The following is a 14,164-nucleotide window of genomic DNA, read 5'->3' on the forward strand; positions in this document are numbered from 1 at the left end:
TGATGAATCATACCCACAGCGTTTAACCACCACATGTCATATAACAGCACTGTATGCTGTCTTGTTTGCCACACACTACAACCTACATAGACATACCTTCAACAACATATATATGTCCACCCTTCACAAACAGATGCAGTATGTCCCTTGCTCTATGCACATGTACAGATGCTAATATATCTGACACAGACAGATGTCTCTGTATCTGTGTGCCATACACACACAAGGTCCACACTGTTGTAAGTTCGTGTACCTCATGGCTGACCTGTTGGGCCTTGCTGCAACATGAACAGGTGTCACATGTGAGCACACAGTAATATTAGAGGGTGTATATATAGCTGCAAATACTAGATTAGCATACTAGCCTGGTACAGCTGTTGCCATTGCTAAGCTACACATTAATATGACTATCATGCATTTGTTACACTGTCACGTCCATATTTATATAACTGTATGCGCTACTCCCACAAACAGACATTGTACACACTACTGTATAGAACACAGATAACATGGATCAGATGTTTGACATTTAATGCTGAACTACATATGTCACAGTCATATCCCACTACACACAGCTACACACTGACGTCTCCATGCCAGTAGTTATGCAGGGCATCTGTGCATAGATACGTACTGCTGCCACATATGGATGATTCAAACAATGTAGAGTACTCTTCATAAACATCTACTACATGCCAGTAAATACATAGCTGTTACATACCTTACCTTTGTATGTGTTCGTATTCCTCTGTTTCATGTGTTTTGTATAGCTTTACTTTTTATAGCTTATGATTTTCTTTAAGATATATTTTTTATTTCAATATGATTATTCTTCTTTTCAGTATATTATTACTTTTGCAATATTATTTTTTTCAATATATATTTTTTTAAATATTTTTTTCAATATATTATTTTTTTTTTTAATAGGAGATTTTTTTTTCAATATATTTTTCTTTTCAATGTATTCTTTTAGTTTTTCTTTTTTGTTGCTATATATTACTTTTTCTTTCAATATATTTTTGGTTGCACTTTTTTCCTGCTGCTGTTGGCTGTGTCTGTGCTTCTCTCTGTCTGTCTCTCTCTCTCTCTCTCCCTCCTTACTTGCAATGAAATGATTGCATGTGTGGACAGCAAGTACAGCCTGCTGTTATAGGCATCTGCACATATGCATGTGATGGCCTCTGCACCAATTGGTGACCACCATTTGGCAACTGCATGCAGCCTGCTGTGTGGTACTTGCAGTACTCACTGTCATAGCAACCCAATACTATAAATTGTTAAGTCAGGTAGGCATAGCCCTTTCAGCTTTCCAAAGTGGGGACTATGCTTGTTTGCTGTGGACACCGTTGTGTAAGTTAGAAGGTTGGTATACTTCTCATAACTGATGCTAAGGGTATAGCCAGTGATTTTAATGTTGTACTCAAACCTGAATGTTGCCACTTCCAGTACACAGTTGACAGTGTAGAATTGTACTCACTCCTACAAATGCTAACACAAGATACATGGGAGTATGTAGTTTCTTTTCTACTTATACAATTAGCTGGCATACATACATAGTTATTGAGATGTTTTCATTTTGCTCATGAACTGTTTGGGAAGTGCTGTACTGTGGATATTAATGTACTCACTTCTGCACAGTTTGTGCTTTTTCTTTTGTTGACATTATCACAGGATGCTCATGAAACCTGGACAATTCCAGTACTGAGTATGCCTACCTACATCCTTGCTGTGCCTTGAACACATAGGTATTTTGTACATTTGGGTGGGGATTGTCCTGCTATGATACTGTGTGGGGGTTGTAAAGTGCTGCTGTAGCATTATTTACTGCTAGAATGTCTGGTTCTGTTATCACAGTCATGTAATGAAATTCCACAACAACTGCTGGTAATGTTCCACAGAACAGGTTATGTGTTATGGCATTCCTATCTTTCCTTTACATTCACTCATTCTGATGCATGATATATATATATATATATATATATATATATATATATATATATATATATATATATATATATATATATATATATATATATATATATATATTTGAACAACAACTTGCTGTATATCTACTGTGGCCTAGTGGTACTTCATGCAGTCTAGTGTGTCCAAGGTCCACGGTTCGAGACTGACAGTGGTGTTTTATTTTGCTGCTGAGCAGAACAAGGCCCCTCATATGCAGGGTGACTAAGGCACTTTTAAGCAGTTGTAAGCGGGTTTGCGTGGCACTTAGCAATGCTAAGCTAAGTGCACACAAGCGCACACTTGCGCAAACCCGCTTACTACTGCTTAAAAGTGCTTACTCACACTAACCCCCGTGCTCATTTATTTGAAAGAAAAGAAAATGGGGAGATAGGAAAGTGGTGAAAAAGGGGCACAAAGAGGGAAAGACAGTAGGGAAAACAGCTCGGGATGTGCATGATGGGTGCAGGGAAGGTCCATAGCTGCCGATTTCATAGGTTCATAGGTTCATAGGTTCATACTAGGTTATCTGCCCTGGGGCAATTATAAGCCTAGCCCGATTCTGTATGGCTTACGCCACCCCTTGATTTGAGTATACTGTGCCCTTTTTAAGGTTTAGTTTACTGTGCCTCTGTCTAATAGTGAAACGGGAGTAATCCCTGGGACAAACCTACGATCCCCCATCCACCTATCGAGATTCTTCTTGAAGAGATTCAGTGAGGTGCTCTGCCTCACATGAACTGGAATTCTATTCCAGAGCGAAGGGAGCCTCTAGGTTATGAACCTGTCCCTCCAGCAAGTTCTATTTATTTCTGTGCTGAGGTTCAAGTCCCTGTGGCTCTAAGGGATTTAGATTTACTGAGGTGGAGCATGTCCATTAATTCTGGATTTGACATAGCTTTGTATGTCAGGCAGAGATCGCCTCGAAGTAGGCAATATGCAACTGTGAAGAGCTGGAGTTTTTTTAACCGAGCAGCATATGGCATCTGTTTGAGACCCTTGATCCTCTTGGTGAGATACTTTTGGGGTCTTTCTAATTGCTGCAGGTGTCGGGTAAGGTACATCCCAAAAGGGGCATTGTATTCTATGATGGGCCTGATGAGGGATGAATAAAGGGGCACAATTACCTCTCTTGATCTAGATGTGAAACCCTTCGTGATGAGGTGGTCTATGTAGAAGGTCTTTCTAACCACTTTGGCAATGTGGTTTTCAAAGGAGAGAATGCTATCAACTTGGGTCCCCAGGTCCCTAATAACTTTCTCTGTACTTAATGGGTTTCCACCTATGTGGTAATTTGTGGGCACATTGTTTTTGCCAAAGGGTAAGACTATACATTTTTTGGCATTTAGCTTTAAACCATGGTGCTGGCACCAGTTATCTGTCTCTGTGATACCTTTTTGAAGGATGTTTGTGTCAGCTGGAGAGTCAATTATGGTGCCCAGTTTGCAGTCATCTGTGAACTTGGTGAGCCATAGTCCTCCCACGTTTGCTTGTACCTCAGAAAAGTATATACCGAACAAGAGTGGTCCCAGGACAGAACCCTGTGGGATGCCACTTGTGAGCGGTTTCAAGTCTGACATGGCTCCAGCAACTCTCACTCTGTGGGTTCTGTCTTTGAGCCAGTTTGCGACCCATCTTGTGACATAGGGGTTTATATTTAAGCTGGGTAGCTTATCTATGATGCCCGAGTGGGGTATTGTGTCAAATGCCTTTGCACGGTCCAGATAGGCTGTGTGGACTACCTTCCCTTCATCTATGGCTTTGGTGACTGTTTTGAAGAAGTCAACCAGGTTCAAAAGGCAGGATCTGCCCTTGACAAAGCCGAACTGGGTAGGATCTAGTGTCTGTAGGTCCCCAATGTCTTTGTTTATGAGCTCCATGATGATCCTTTCCATAGCCTTGCACATTAAGCTAGTCAGGCTTATGGGGCAAATGTTTCCAGGGTCTGTAGAGGCTCCACCTTTGTGGAGTGGGACCACTGTTGCTGTACGCCATTCTGTGGGCACATATCCTGTAGTGAGGCTGAGATTGTATAGCTGTTTTATTTGAGGGATTAGTTCCTCTTGGAGTTCATGTAGGATGCAAACTGGGACGCCATCTGGTCCCATGGAAGCAGTGTTTTTTGCTTTGGAGAGGGCAGCCTTCACCTGAGCATCAGAGATGTTTGGGAGGCAGCCCTCTGCCGGGATAGATACTTGCTCTTTGGGGAGGGGTGAAGAAGTTTGCACTGAACCTGTCTGCCAGGATATTGGCGATGTATGTGGGTTCAGTGTATTTTTTGTCATTTAGAATCAACTCAGAACAAGTCTGGGAGTTGCATCCCAGGTTTCTAACATAACTGAAAAAGCCTTATGATTGTCTTTGGTGTCCTGTGCAATTTTCTCTCAAGCTGGCCTTGGAGGATTTTATGAGGGATCGTAATTTTTTGCTAGTACTGATCAGAGATGCCTTCCCTATTAGGGATTTTGTTCTATCATGTAGTAGCTTCCTCCTTCTGTTGTACAGTTTACTTATGGCAGGGGTCCACCAGACTGGACGCCTGCCTTTGGATGATTGGGTCTTGGTTTTGTTTGGGATAGCATGATCCGTGCATTCCTGGAGATGTCCGTAGAATGCGTTTATATAGGACTCTGCAGTGTGGGCCATAGTTTCCACTGGCCCTGGGACCTTGAAGGATTCCACTTCAGTTTTGAGAAGTGAGAAGTTCGCTTTTGAGAAGTTTTTCACTGTAGTTTTCTGGGCTGGGGTCGGGATGTGGACATCCAGTGAAATTAATTTATGGTCTGATCTTACCAATGAGGGATATACTTCTGGTGTGGAGCATAGAGTCCCCATGTTGGTAATGATCAGGTCTAGTATATTGTCCCCTCTTGTGGGAGTGGTGACTAGTTGTTCCATAGCATTTGAGTTTATAATTTCCAGGAACCTTTGGGCTAAGGTGCTGGGGCTTGAGTAGTGCTCCCAGTCAATGTTTGGGTAGTTGAAGTCGCCTAATATAATGGTGTTCTGAGAGATCTTCATGTTCTCCAATGTTTTCAGAAAAGCTGAGTGGGATTCCTGACTTTGAGAGGGTGGTCTGTAGGATGCTATAAACTGAAAAGCAGTCTTGCCCACTGTTAGTTGCACATGGATGGTCTCCGATACTTCGTGCAATGCCACTAACCTGGAGGTGTGGATATCCTTGATAAATATGGAAACTCCCCCTCCTTTTGTGGTTCGGTCCGGGTTTTGGGGCCAAAAAGCATGATATGAGGTATAGCCTGGTAGTGCTGGGGTGCTCCCTGGAGCCTTGAACCAGGTTTCTGCCACTGCACAGATATCGGTGTTCTCCATACTGAGGAGAACTTCGAAAAGGCATCTTGAGGTTAAGACTTCTGGTGTTAAGCAGCATTACCCTTAGTTTCTTGTTCCTTGTGCTGTCTATGGGGGTGGGTTTGACTTTTGAGCCTTGCCGAAAAAAGGCACTAGGGCGGTGGCAAGAGCCTTTGCCAATATCCGAAAGCCCAGTGGTGACAGGTGCAAGCCGTCCCTAACGTGGCTTGTCGAGCATGTCATCCCTGGCTGACAGACACTGGATCCCCTTTGAATGACACCAAAATTTTAGCCAATTGTTAAAATCGATCATTTTGTCTTTGTACTGTGGCATCATTCTAGGTGAGGGTAAAATGCTGCTCAAGGTCAGGGTCATACCAGCCTGGGCTACATGATCAGAGAGCTCCTCTATGTCTCTTTTAATGTAGTCCAGGGATGCCTCAGGTCATTCACACCAGCATGTACAATGACTGAGTCATATTTGTATTTGCTTTGTAGTGACCTGAGTGCTTGCGTTATGTGGCGGATCCTAGCACCCGACAGGCAGCTCACCGTGGCCTTCTCTTTATTCAGCCTGGTGAGCGGGACGTCAGTGTGTCTGACAATAGAGTCACCTATTACAAGAGTATCAGGTGTGTTATTCAGCCTTAAGGGCTGTGGCTGCTTGGCACACTGACTTTGTGGGCTATGTGTTGTGCGTGTTTTGTTTTGAGGTAGAGTTTGCTTGGATGTCTGCTTTGGAGGTCTCTGTTGCTTAGGTAGATTTTTATTTAGAGCCTCTGAGTATGTTTTTGTTTATTTATGTGTTTGGTTCACTGATGTGGTGGGACTATGTGATACTGGAATTGTGTTGTGTGAGGTTACCTTCTCCTCCTGACGTGTTACACCAGTTTTGAGATGAGAGTGCTCAGCCTCCAGTTTGGCTAAATAGTTGCATCTCTCACATATATTTGAACCTGTTTGGAGGAGCAGAGGGTTATCCGTGTACATGAGACAGTTGTAACATTGCCTCAAAATTCCCAGATTCCCCAGCTGGACTGGAAAGGAAACCATTAACTGACCTTTGGACATGCTAGAGTAATATAGGGAAACTGAATTTAAGACGGACCAATAGAGGACAGGGTAATCGTAGAGGGTGTAAGAGTAAGTAGTGCTTATGGTTTAATAGTGCTAACTTGTAGGATTACTTAATTGGACCAGTGAAGGGCCTTAGAATGAGAATATGGTGTTTAAATTGAGAGATAGAGCAGTTCTAAGGGAAAAAGTGAAGAGCAGACTTTGTGGAGCAAGGAATAGTTTAAACCCAATTAGGCGGTGCTGCCCGCTGTTGCGCTATGCACAAAAACGCGCAAAACCGCGCAAAAGAGGGTTTTAAGAGAAGATGAAGGAGTTTGGAATTGACACAAAATGGCCAATAAAACTACAGTTTCAAGTCAGTAACCACTCCCACAGGGGCAGGCAGGCGGCTCAATGATTTTCACTGCCACTGATCAACAGAGAGACTTCCCTTTAGCCCAAGCAAAAAATGGCCTCCAAAAAACTTACAAACAGTTCAGGAACAGCAAGCCTGTAACTGAACTTTTTTAAATCTCAGAAAAGTGGGAAAAAAGCAAGATTATTTTTGTTTTTTTGTTTTTTTTTCAGAGATAGCAGAGGTTCACAAGTATCAAAAAGTTATAACAGTGCAGTAAATGACCCCACACAAGAGTGCTAGGCCAAAGACAGATAAAATACAAGTTTTGAGAAAAAAACGATTTTAAATATAAGTGCAAGCAGGAAATTCAGTAAACAGCTCTAGGTTGTGCTCTAAATACAGTTACTAATGCAGAAATCAAGTTTAACAAGCCAGAAAATGCTCAAAATAGGCGGCTATGCATAAAAACTTAGCAAATAAACAGAGGAAAAATACTTAAAATCTCAAAAGTCGCTCCTTTCTTCTCTCAGTGTTTTCTCCTCTTGGTGGGTGCTTCACCAACAGCCAACAAGCCTGAAAAGACGCTAAAACCATGAGGCAACCAGGTTTTAAGAGAGGAAGATGAAGGAGTTTGGAATTGACCCAAAATGGCCAATAAAACTACAGTTTCAAGTCAGTAACCACTCCCACAGGGGTAGGCAGGCTGCTCAATGTTTTTCACTGCCACTGATCAACAGAGAGACTTCCCTTTAGCCCAAGCAAAAAATGGCCTCCAAAAAACTTACAAACAGTTCAAGAACAGCAAGCCTGTAACTGAACTTTTTTAAATCTTTAACAGCAACAACTATGCATATACTAGTAATTTGGAGGGAAATTTGAAACCTTCCAGCCCTGAGAGAAGGGTGAGGACAAGGAAGTATGTTGTACTGCCAATTACATTTCAGTTTCTGTGTCCAGCAGATATTTGTGCAAAATGGGCAGCTATGTATGGGGCATAATTTTTTTGTGAGAGCAGATAGCCCATTTTTTTTTCAGGTGAGTGTGGAATGTGGGGTAGTGGAAGTAGGTATATTTTGAGAGGTAGGTTGGGGAGGTAAACAGACAAGACAAACAAGATGTATACAGGGGCAGAATATGACACATGGGGTGGGTGAACACCATTGACGAGGAAGAATGTTTGGAAATCCTAAGCCCATGAGCCCACAGATGGCAACAGTGGAACTGAGATTCCCCACCCATGGGCAGTCACCACTGCACCTTCACAGCCCTGAGGGTGGCTGTGCTGGGGGCTGCGTAGGAGGGGCAGGCTCACCCATGAGTCACTCCACTCTTGCCTCGAGATGGCATAGAGGATCAGCGACTGAATGCTCGATCTCCCTACGCACCACAGCCCGGACCATTCGGAGGGTGATAGGTGGCCCTCCTCCAGCCACGCTTGCAGGTGGGATGAGCCCCATCCCTTGCAGTCCTTCCACCCAAAGGTGGCACAGGGCCAATGGAGGAGGAGGTCCTGGGCTGAGCACCGGACCAGCTGGTGCCTGGTGCCATTGCCAGCTGAGTTGGGACAGGTGGGTCCGCTGGGAATGTCTTTCCCATACGTTCTGTGTTTAGGAGAATTTAATGACAGTATGGGTCGGTAACAACCAACAGCATTCCAAATTAGTTGTAACAGCATGCAGTAATATTCCCATTAACCCAACACACCAGAGTTCCAACAGTTGAACAGCAAGCATAACACATGCATATGTAGATCAACAGTGGACATTCCAACAGCATGCAGGATTGATTGGTGGCAACAGGCCACAAAGACTGTGGTGTTTGAACAGGGAGCATGCATCAAAGTAAATGCAGATATTTAAAAAACCAATAGGACATATGTCCCAACAAATGTTTTGAGATTACACATACCCATTGAGGTGTGGAATTGCATTGTTTATGCACATACAGTAGGGAGTAAAAAGATTCCTCCATTAACAACATATATGTACTTATAGTTTACACTACATTCCATATCCCCTACATGTATTATTACACTAGACAATGTCCATTAAGTTGTGAAATGTGTTTTGCTAGTTCCTTATATACCTGACCTGTATCTGACATATGAACTTTCCAGGATGCAGATGTTACTGCTACATATTTATATATTTTATTTATATTTATATGTCTACATATCTGGATATGTTCAGGTGGCATTATCAGTTATATTTTAACAGCCCCCTACATTTTTAGCAGCACACTGACATTTCTGGTGAACGCAATAACAAGCTACTCATGTGCCAAATTTACCTATACATGCCAGCCTTGAAACAACAGTTGAGGACTGTATATATGCTTAACAGATACTGGCACTCCATTCATCTACTTTCTATGGGCCTACCCAAGTGTGGGTTGACAGCGCTTAATACAACACTACTATTTCTATACTGCAAGAGCACATCGACATTTCGAAGAAAGTGACACAGACACACTATAGGAGTTATACCTTTATTAATTACATTGCACACTTTCTAGTGGCTCTCTCATTTATTTGATATTACAGTGCATGCAGACGTCTTATTCAAGATATATTATACCTTCATTTATGGTTTACGACACTCTTTTTCAGGCTCTCTCATTTATTTTATATAACAATACATGCAGGGAAATAATTTAGGACTTATTATACCTTTATTAATGGGTTACAGCACTCTTTTTCAGGCTCTCTCACTTATTTTACATAACAGTACATGCAGAGAGGATATTCAAGCCTTATTATACCTTTATTATTGGGCTAAGACATTTTTGTCAGGCTCTCTCACTTATTTTATATAACAATACATGCAGAATAATTACTAACCTGCCTGGTGACGCAGCCTTAGCAGCCTATCTGCATAGGCTTGCTGATTCGCAGCATGGACACCTGCAGCTGTGAAGTAAATGAAGTGATATTGAGACATATACCTATCCATACTATCGACTACACTAGCAATTTTTACATACTTCATTCCATGGCTACCTACACAGTAGTGGGGCATTTTCCATCCCACGGGCCTCCTGTATCCATTGGTTCAGTTAGTCCTGCTTGCATCTCTTTAGGTCTGCTTGGTGGTGTCTGACCTGCTCACCAGTCCGAGGGATGCCTGTACAACTGGTGAGTTCATGTGTGAGATGGTTCCAGGCTTCCGCTTTGTATTCCGTGCCCTGGAACTGGCCCTGCAGGAGTCTAGCATCATGATGATGGACGAGGAGTCAAACCATCACTTTTGACTCCTCAATGCCCCACCGTTGCGCTCAGAAGTGAGAGCCCTCTCTGACACCAGCCATTGCTGCCTGCAGATGAGAGCTACAACCAGTTATGGCAAGTATTCCCGCCTATGGAGCTTAAATATGCCTCATTTCCCGCACTTATTTGTTATTGGCCGGATTTGAAAATTCTCAGCTGACTGCACACCTGCTTAGCACTGGGTAAACTTTGATTAATATGTATATGTGTGTTGATAGTCCATGAACATCAAATGATGTCATGGTTTAGTGGATCAGTACTGTGATTATGGTGCACACTATCCCGGGTTCGAGGCCTGTCATTGCTTTTTATTTTATTACTGGCCTGACCGGTAGGGGGGTGTGGCTGTGTTTAGCTGACTTTGCTCAACTTTGCCCAACATTGCTCTACATTTACCGGCATTGCCCGATGTTGCCCAACATTGTGCTAGTTAGCACGGTACACAGCTTCGCGCAAACATGTTTTGTTTGCGCTAGTTGGTTCGATGCGCAGCTCCGCACAAAGTTATTGCGCTAGTTAAAGCACTGATAAGCTATGAGCAATTATATTTAAATATGCTTAATACTGGTAAACTTTGCCTAGCAGTGCTTTACACTGCTTAAGATACATTACTTATGAATTTATCAGTATGCATGACCATTTCACCTTCGTATATATGTATAAAATATCGTTCACTACTACATAGGCCATTTCAGTGCATTGTACTAATATTTAAAAGGTAAATGTCAGGAATTAATTTTATGCACAGAGTTACTACAGAAAATGGGAAGGGTAGTGATGGGACTCAAACTGGGAATGCCTCCTCTTTGTGCGAAGGCTCTACCACTACGCTACTGCTATTTGGCTTAATTTGCATATAAGTAGTATATTATCCTCTTCAATGTCTGAACTGCTAACTGTAGCGAAGCAATGGGCAAACTCGCGCACACACACGCAAATATGGGCAGCTATATCGGGAATGAGAAAAAAAAAGGTTTGACATTTTATTATATTTGTACACGGGTTTGGAATGTGGGGGAGTGTAGTGTTGAAGATATACACATTTGAGCGGACTCGCTCATGTCTGGCGGCATTTGCTGTTTAGGCACTTGCAGGGGCATGGATATTTGGACTGCTCGGCAGTCTGACATGCCCCCTGCACTCGTGCACGCTCCGTGTTAGCCTCAGTCAGTGCGCCCTCATGCATATGCATGACACGCTGACATCATACGCTTAGACTGTAGTCTCCGAGTAAGACTTAGTCTTACACGGAGGATTAGTGAATCCCGGCCAATATATTTTTTGCTTATAATTCTTATGACAGGTCTAGGCAACCTTTTTATAGGGGATATATTCTCCTCTTTTCTTTTCTCCTGTGTTCATGAAACTTCTGCTTAAGTCTTTTGTTTCTCTGCTGACCCCCAGATTCTACCCTTCAAGACTTTCATTCCAAGATCACCACAAACAGAAACACATCCCTTGTTTTCCTATGACTCTATCCTTTGACAGTGTCACACTCAGTTTCCTCCTGATCTGCCAACTGCAGGCCTTCATTTAATACCACTCTGTCAAGATCAGATGGCAGTTTGCAGTGTTCAAAAACGTTCTCTGACATTTCACAACATGAAGCAGCAGAAGCATCACCTGGATCTCTTCTCTGCATCAGCTTGAGTAGATGTTCACTATCCAAGCCTTGTAAATGCACTTTCATCACTTCATTCTCTCCCTTTCCACCATCCACACCCAGCACCATAGAAAACAGTCCTCTTCACTATTAAAATATTTCATCTCTCAAATATAAATGGTCACATTTTTCTCTATCTCATTTACTGCAGCAGCTGTCTCTTGCTTGTTAAATATCAATAATGCTACTGGTTCCTCCATGCTGCCTCCCTTCCCAGCAGCCTACACACCATGATTAGGAAGCAGCTTGAATGAGTAGGAAAAAGCTCTCCAATTGCCTGGCTAAATGCCTCCTTGTCAGTATGAATACCACTTCAGGTCTTCCTGAAAAGAGACAATTGGCCTAGTGGGACTAACCAACTTAACAAAGTATAAAATAAATAAATAAATAAATAAATAATAAATTTAAAAAAAAGGAATCAGGACAGTGACACATGGAAACCCGCGCTCTCACAAACAAAAAGTTAGAAAAAAATCTTAATGTTTTTGACTTACTGCAAAAAATGAATCTATCTCTTGCTCTCTCTGTATATTTATATATATATTGGTATATATATCTATATATATATATATATATATATATATATATATATATATATATGAATAGATATTAATATATCTATATGTAGCTATAGCCATCTAGATCGATAGGTATCAATATATCTGCATATTTCTATATCAATCTATATGTATATATATATATAGATAGTTGGTTAGATAGCTATATCTATATGGGATCTGTACAGATCCCCGACGGCACTTTCTACCGAAGCAGAAATCACCGAACATACATAACAGAAAGTGCTGTTCACCAAAGCATCACTTTCGGTTATGTATGCTGGCTGTGCCGGTCGCATTACAGTGCGGTTAAGGGAGAATTCCCTTTTCCCCACTGTAGTGCAACCTCGGAATGAGAATATAAAAGTAGAGTGCATGTTGGAGGCACAGCCCCCTACACGGTGGGTGAAGGGGGGTTTCCCCCCTGCATAAAAGAAGATTTATTGCTTTTTCTTTTTTTTTTTCGAACGCACTTTAACAAAAGCTCCTTTTCAGTGAAAGCACTTTCGTTAAAGTGCGTTCGGTTATTGTGGATTCGGACTATTGAACTTTTGTTCAATAGTCCTAGATCCATCTGTATTTATATCTGTATCTGTCTATATTTATCTCTGTGTGTGTGTGTGTGTGTGTGTGTGTGTGTATATATATATATATATATATATATATATATATATATATATATATATATAGTTATCACTAAAATGGATTATATATATAACTCTATTAAAAATGATATTAGAATGAGTTCTTCGGTAGAAACCAAGATAAATGTGCTTCATTGCTTTTGAGATTAGTATCATAATCTAAGGAAGATTTATAGATGATTACACAAGTAACATCCAATAAGCTGCATATAAATATATCAAATCAATTCAAATATACATGCATTTATATAGAGAAAGCAAATGCATATTTTAAGAAAAAAATTATTTCCTTTCACCTTTAACAACACAATTGCTTCAGATAACTCACTATCTCTGTATTTCAGTTTCCTATCAAAATAATGAAATGCACCTTATCATCTGTCAGAAGGTCAAATGGAAAGGTTAAAAAGACAAAACTGTGAACACAAATCCTGTCGACTCTGAAACAGTTTGTGTTCGCAATTTTGAACGTCAGTGTTTTGAATTGGATTCCACTACAGTGGTGATCGGGAAAATTACCCCTTTCCTCACTGTAGTGTGATCTTGGAGTTAGAATATATAATTACCAGGGAGTATGGGATGCAGGGGGGGTTTGCCCTACTCCAAAACAGTAGAAATATGTATGCCTTTACGACAATGTATTTTTCAGATGGTGAGTGGTCCAGTCACTGTGGAATATCAATTGTTGCCTTCTGAACGAATCAACATTCTGAGTAGTTGGCTTGCCGTTGTTCATTGTTCTGGTCCAGGGATGTGAACTATCATGTTTAGGGGTTTCAATATTTTGATAGTAAACCCTGTATTTCACCTTTTATTAACCTCTAAATTTGTTATGTAATCCCAGCCACGAACCCCAGCTATTGTTACTTTGTTTGCCATTATCTGAGGTTCCACGTAGCCTTTCTATGCTTTCACTTAGCCTTTTTCAGTTTACTGACACAACAGATTATCCTTTCTTTAGAAAAGGAAAGTTCTCATTTTCTAACCTGCATATGATTCTTGATTGATCCTTTCTGCTTCTGTTGTTGTGTCTTTCGGTTTTTCCTGGTTAGGGGTCGCCACAGCGGAACTCCGGTCCGCTAATGATTGGCAGTTGATTTTTATGTGCCAAGTTGCCAGCCCTGATGCACAACCTTCAACGAAGGTATGCCCGTTCCCGCATGTCTCCAAGCAGAAGACGGTCTAGCTGAGAATCGAACCGGACAGCATCTTACTGTGAGGCTACAATGCTACCAAAGCACCACCACCATGGATTTGTATTACAGTGAAATGTATTTTCAATCACCGGCCATCCACTGTTGTTTCGGGGAAATATATAGCATAATGATTTTGTAGTCAAGCCCATTT

This window comes from Protopterus annectens, chromosome 3.part0 (assembly GCF_019279795.1).
Source record: "Protopterus annectens isolate FY-2018-M chromosome 3.part0, PAN1.0, whole genome shotgun sequence".
In the NCBI taxonomy this organism is placed as follows: Eukaryota; Metazoa; Chordata; order Ceratodontiformes; family Protopteridae; genus Protopterus; species Protopterus annectens.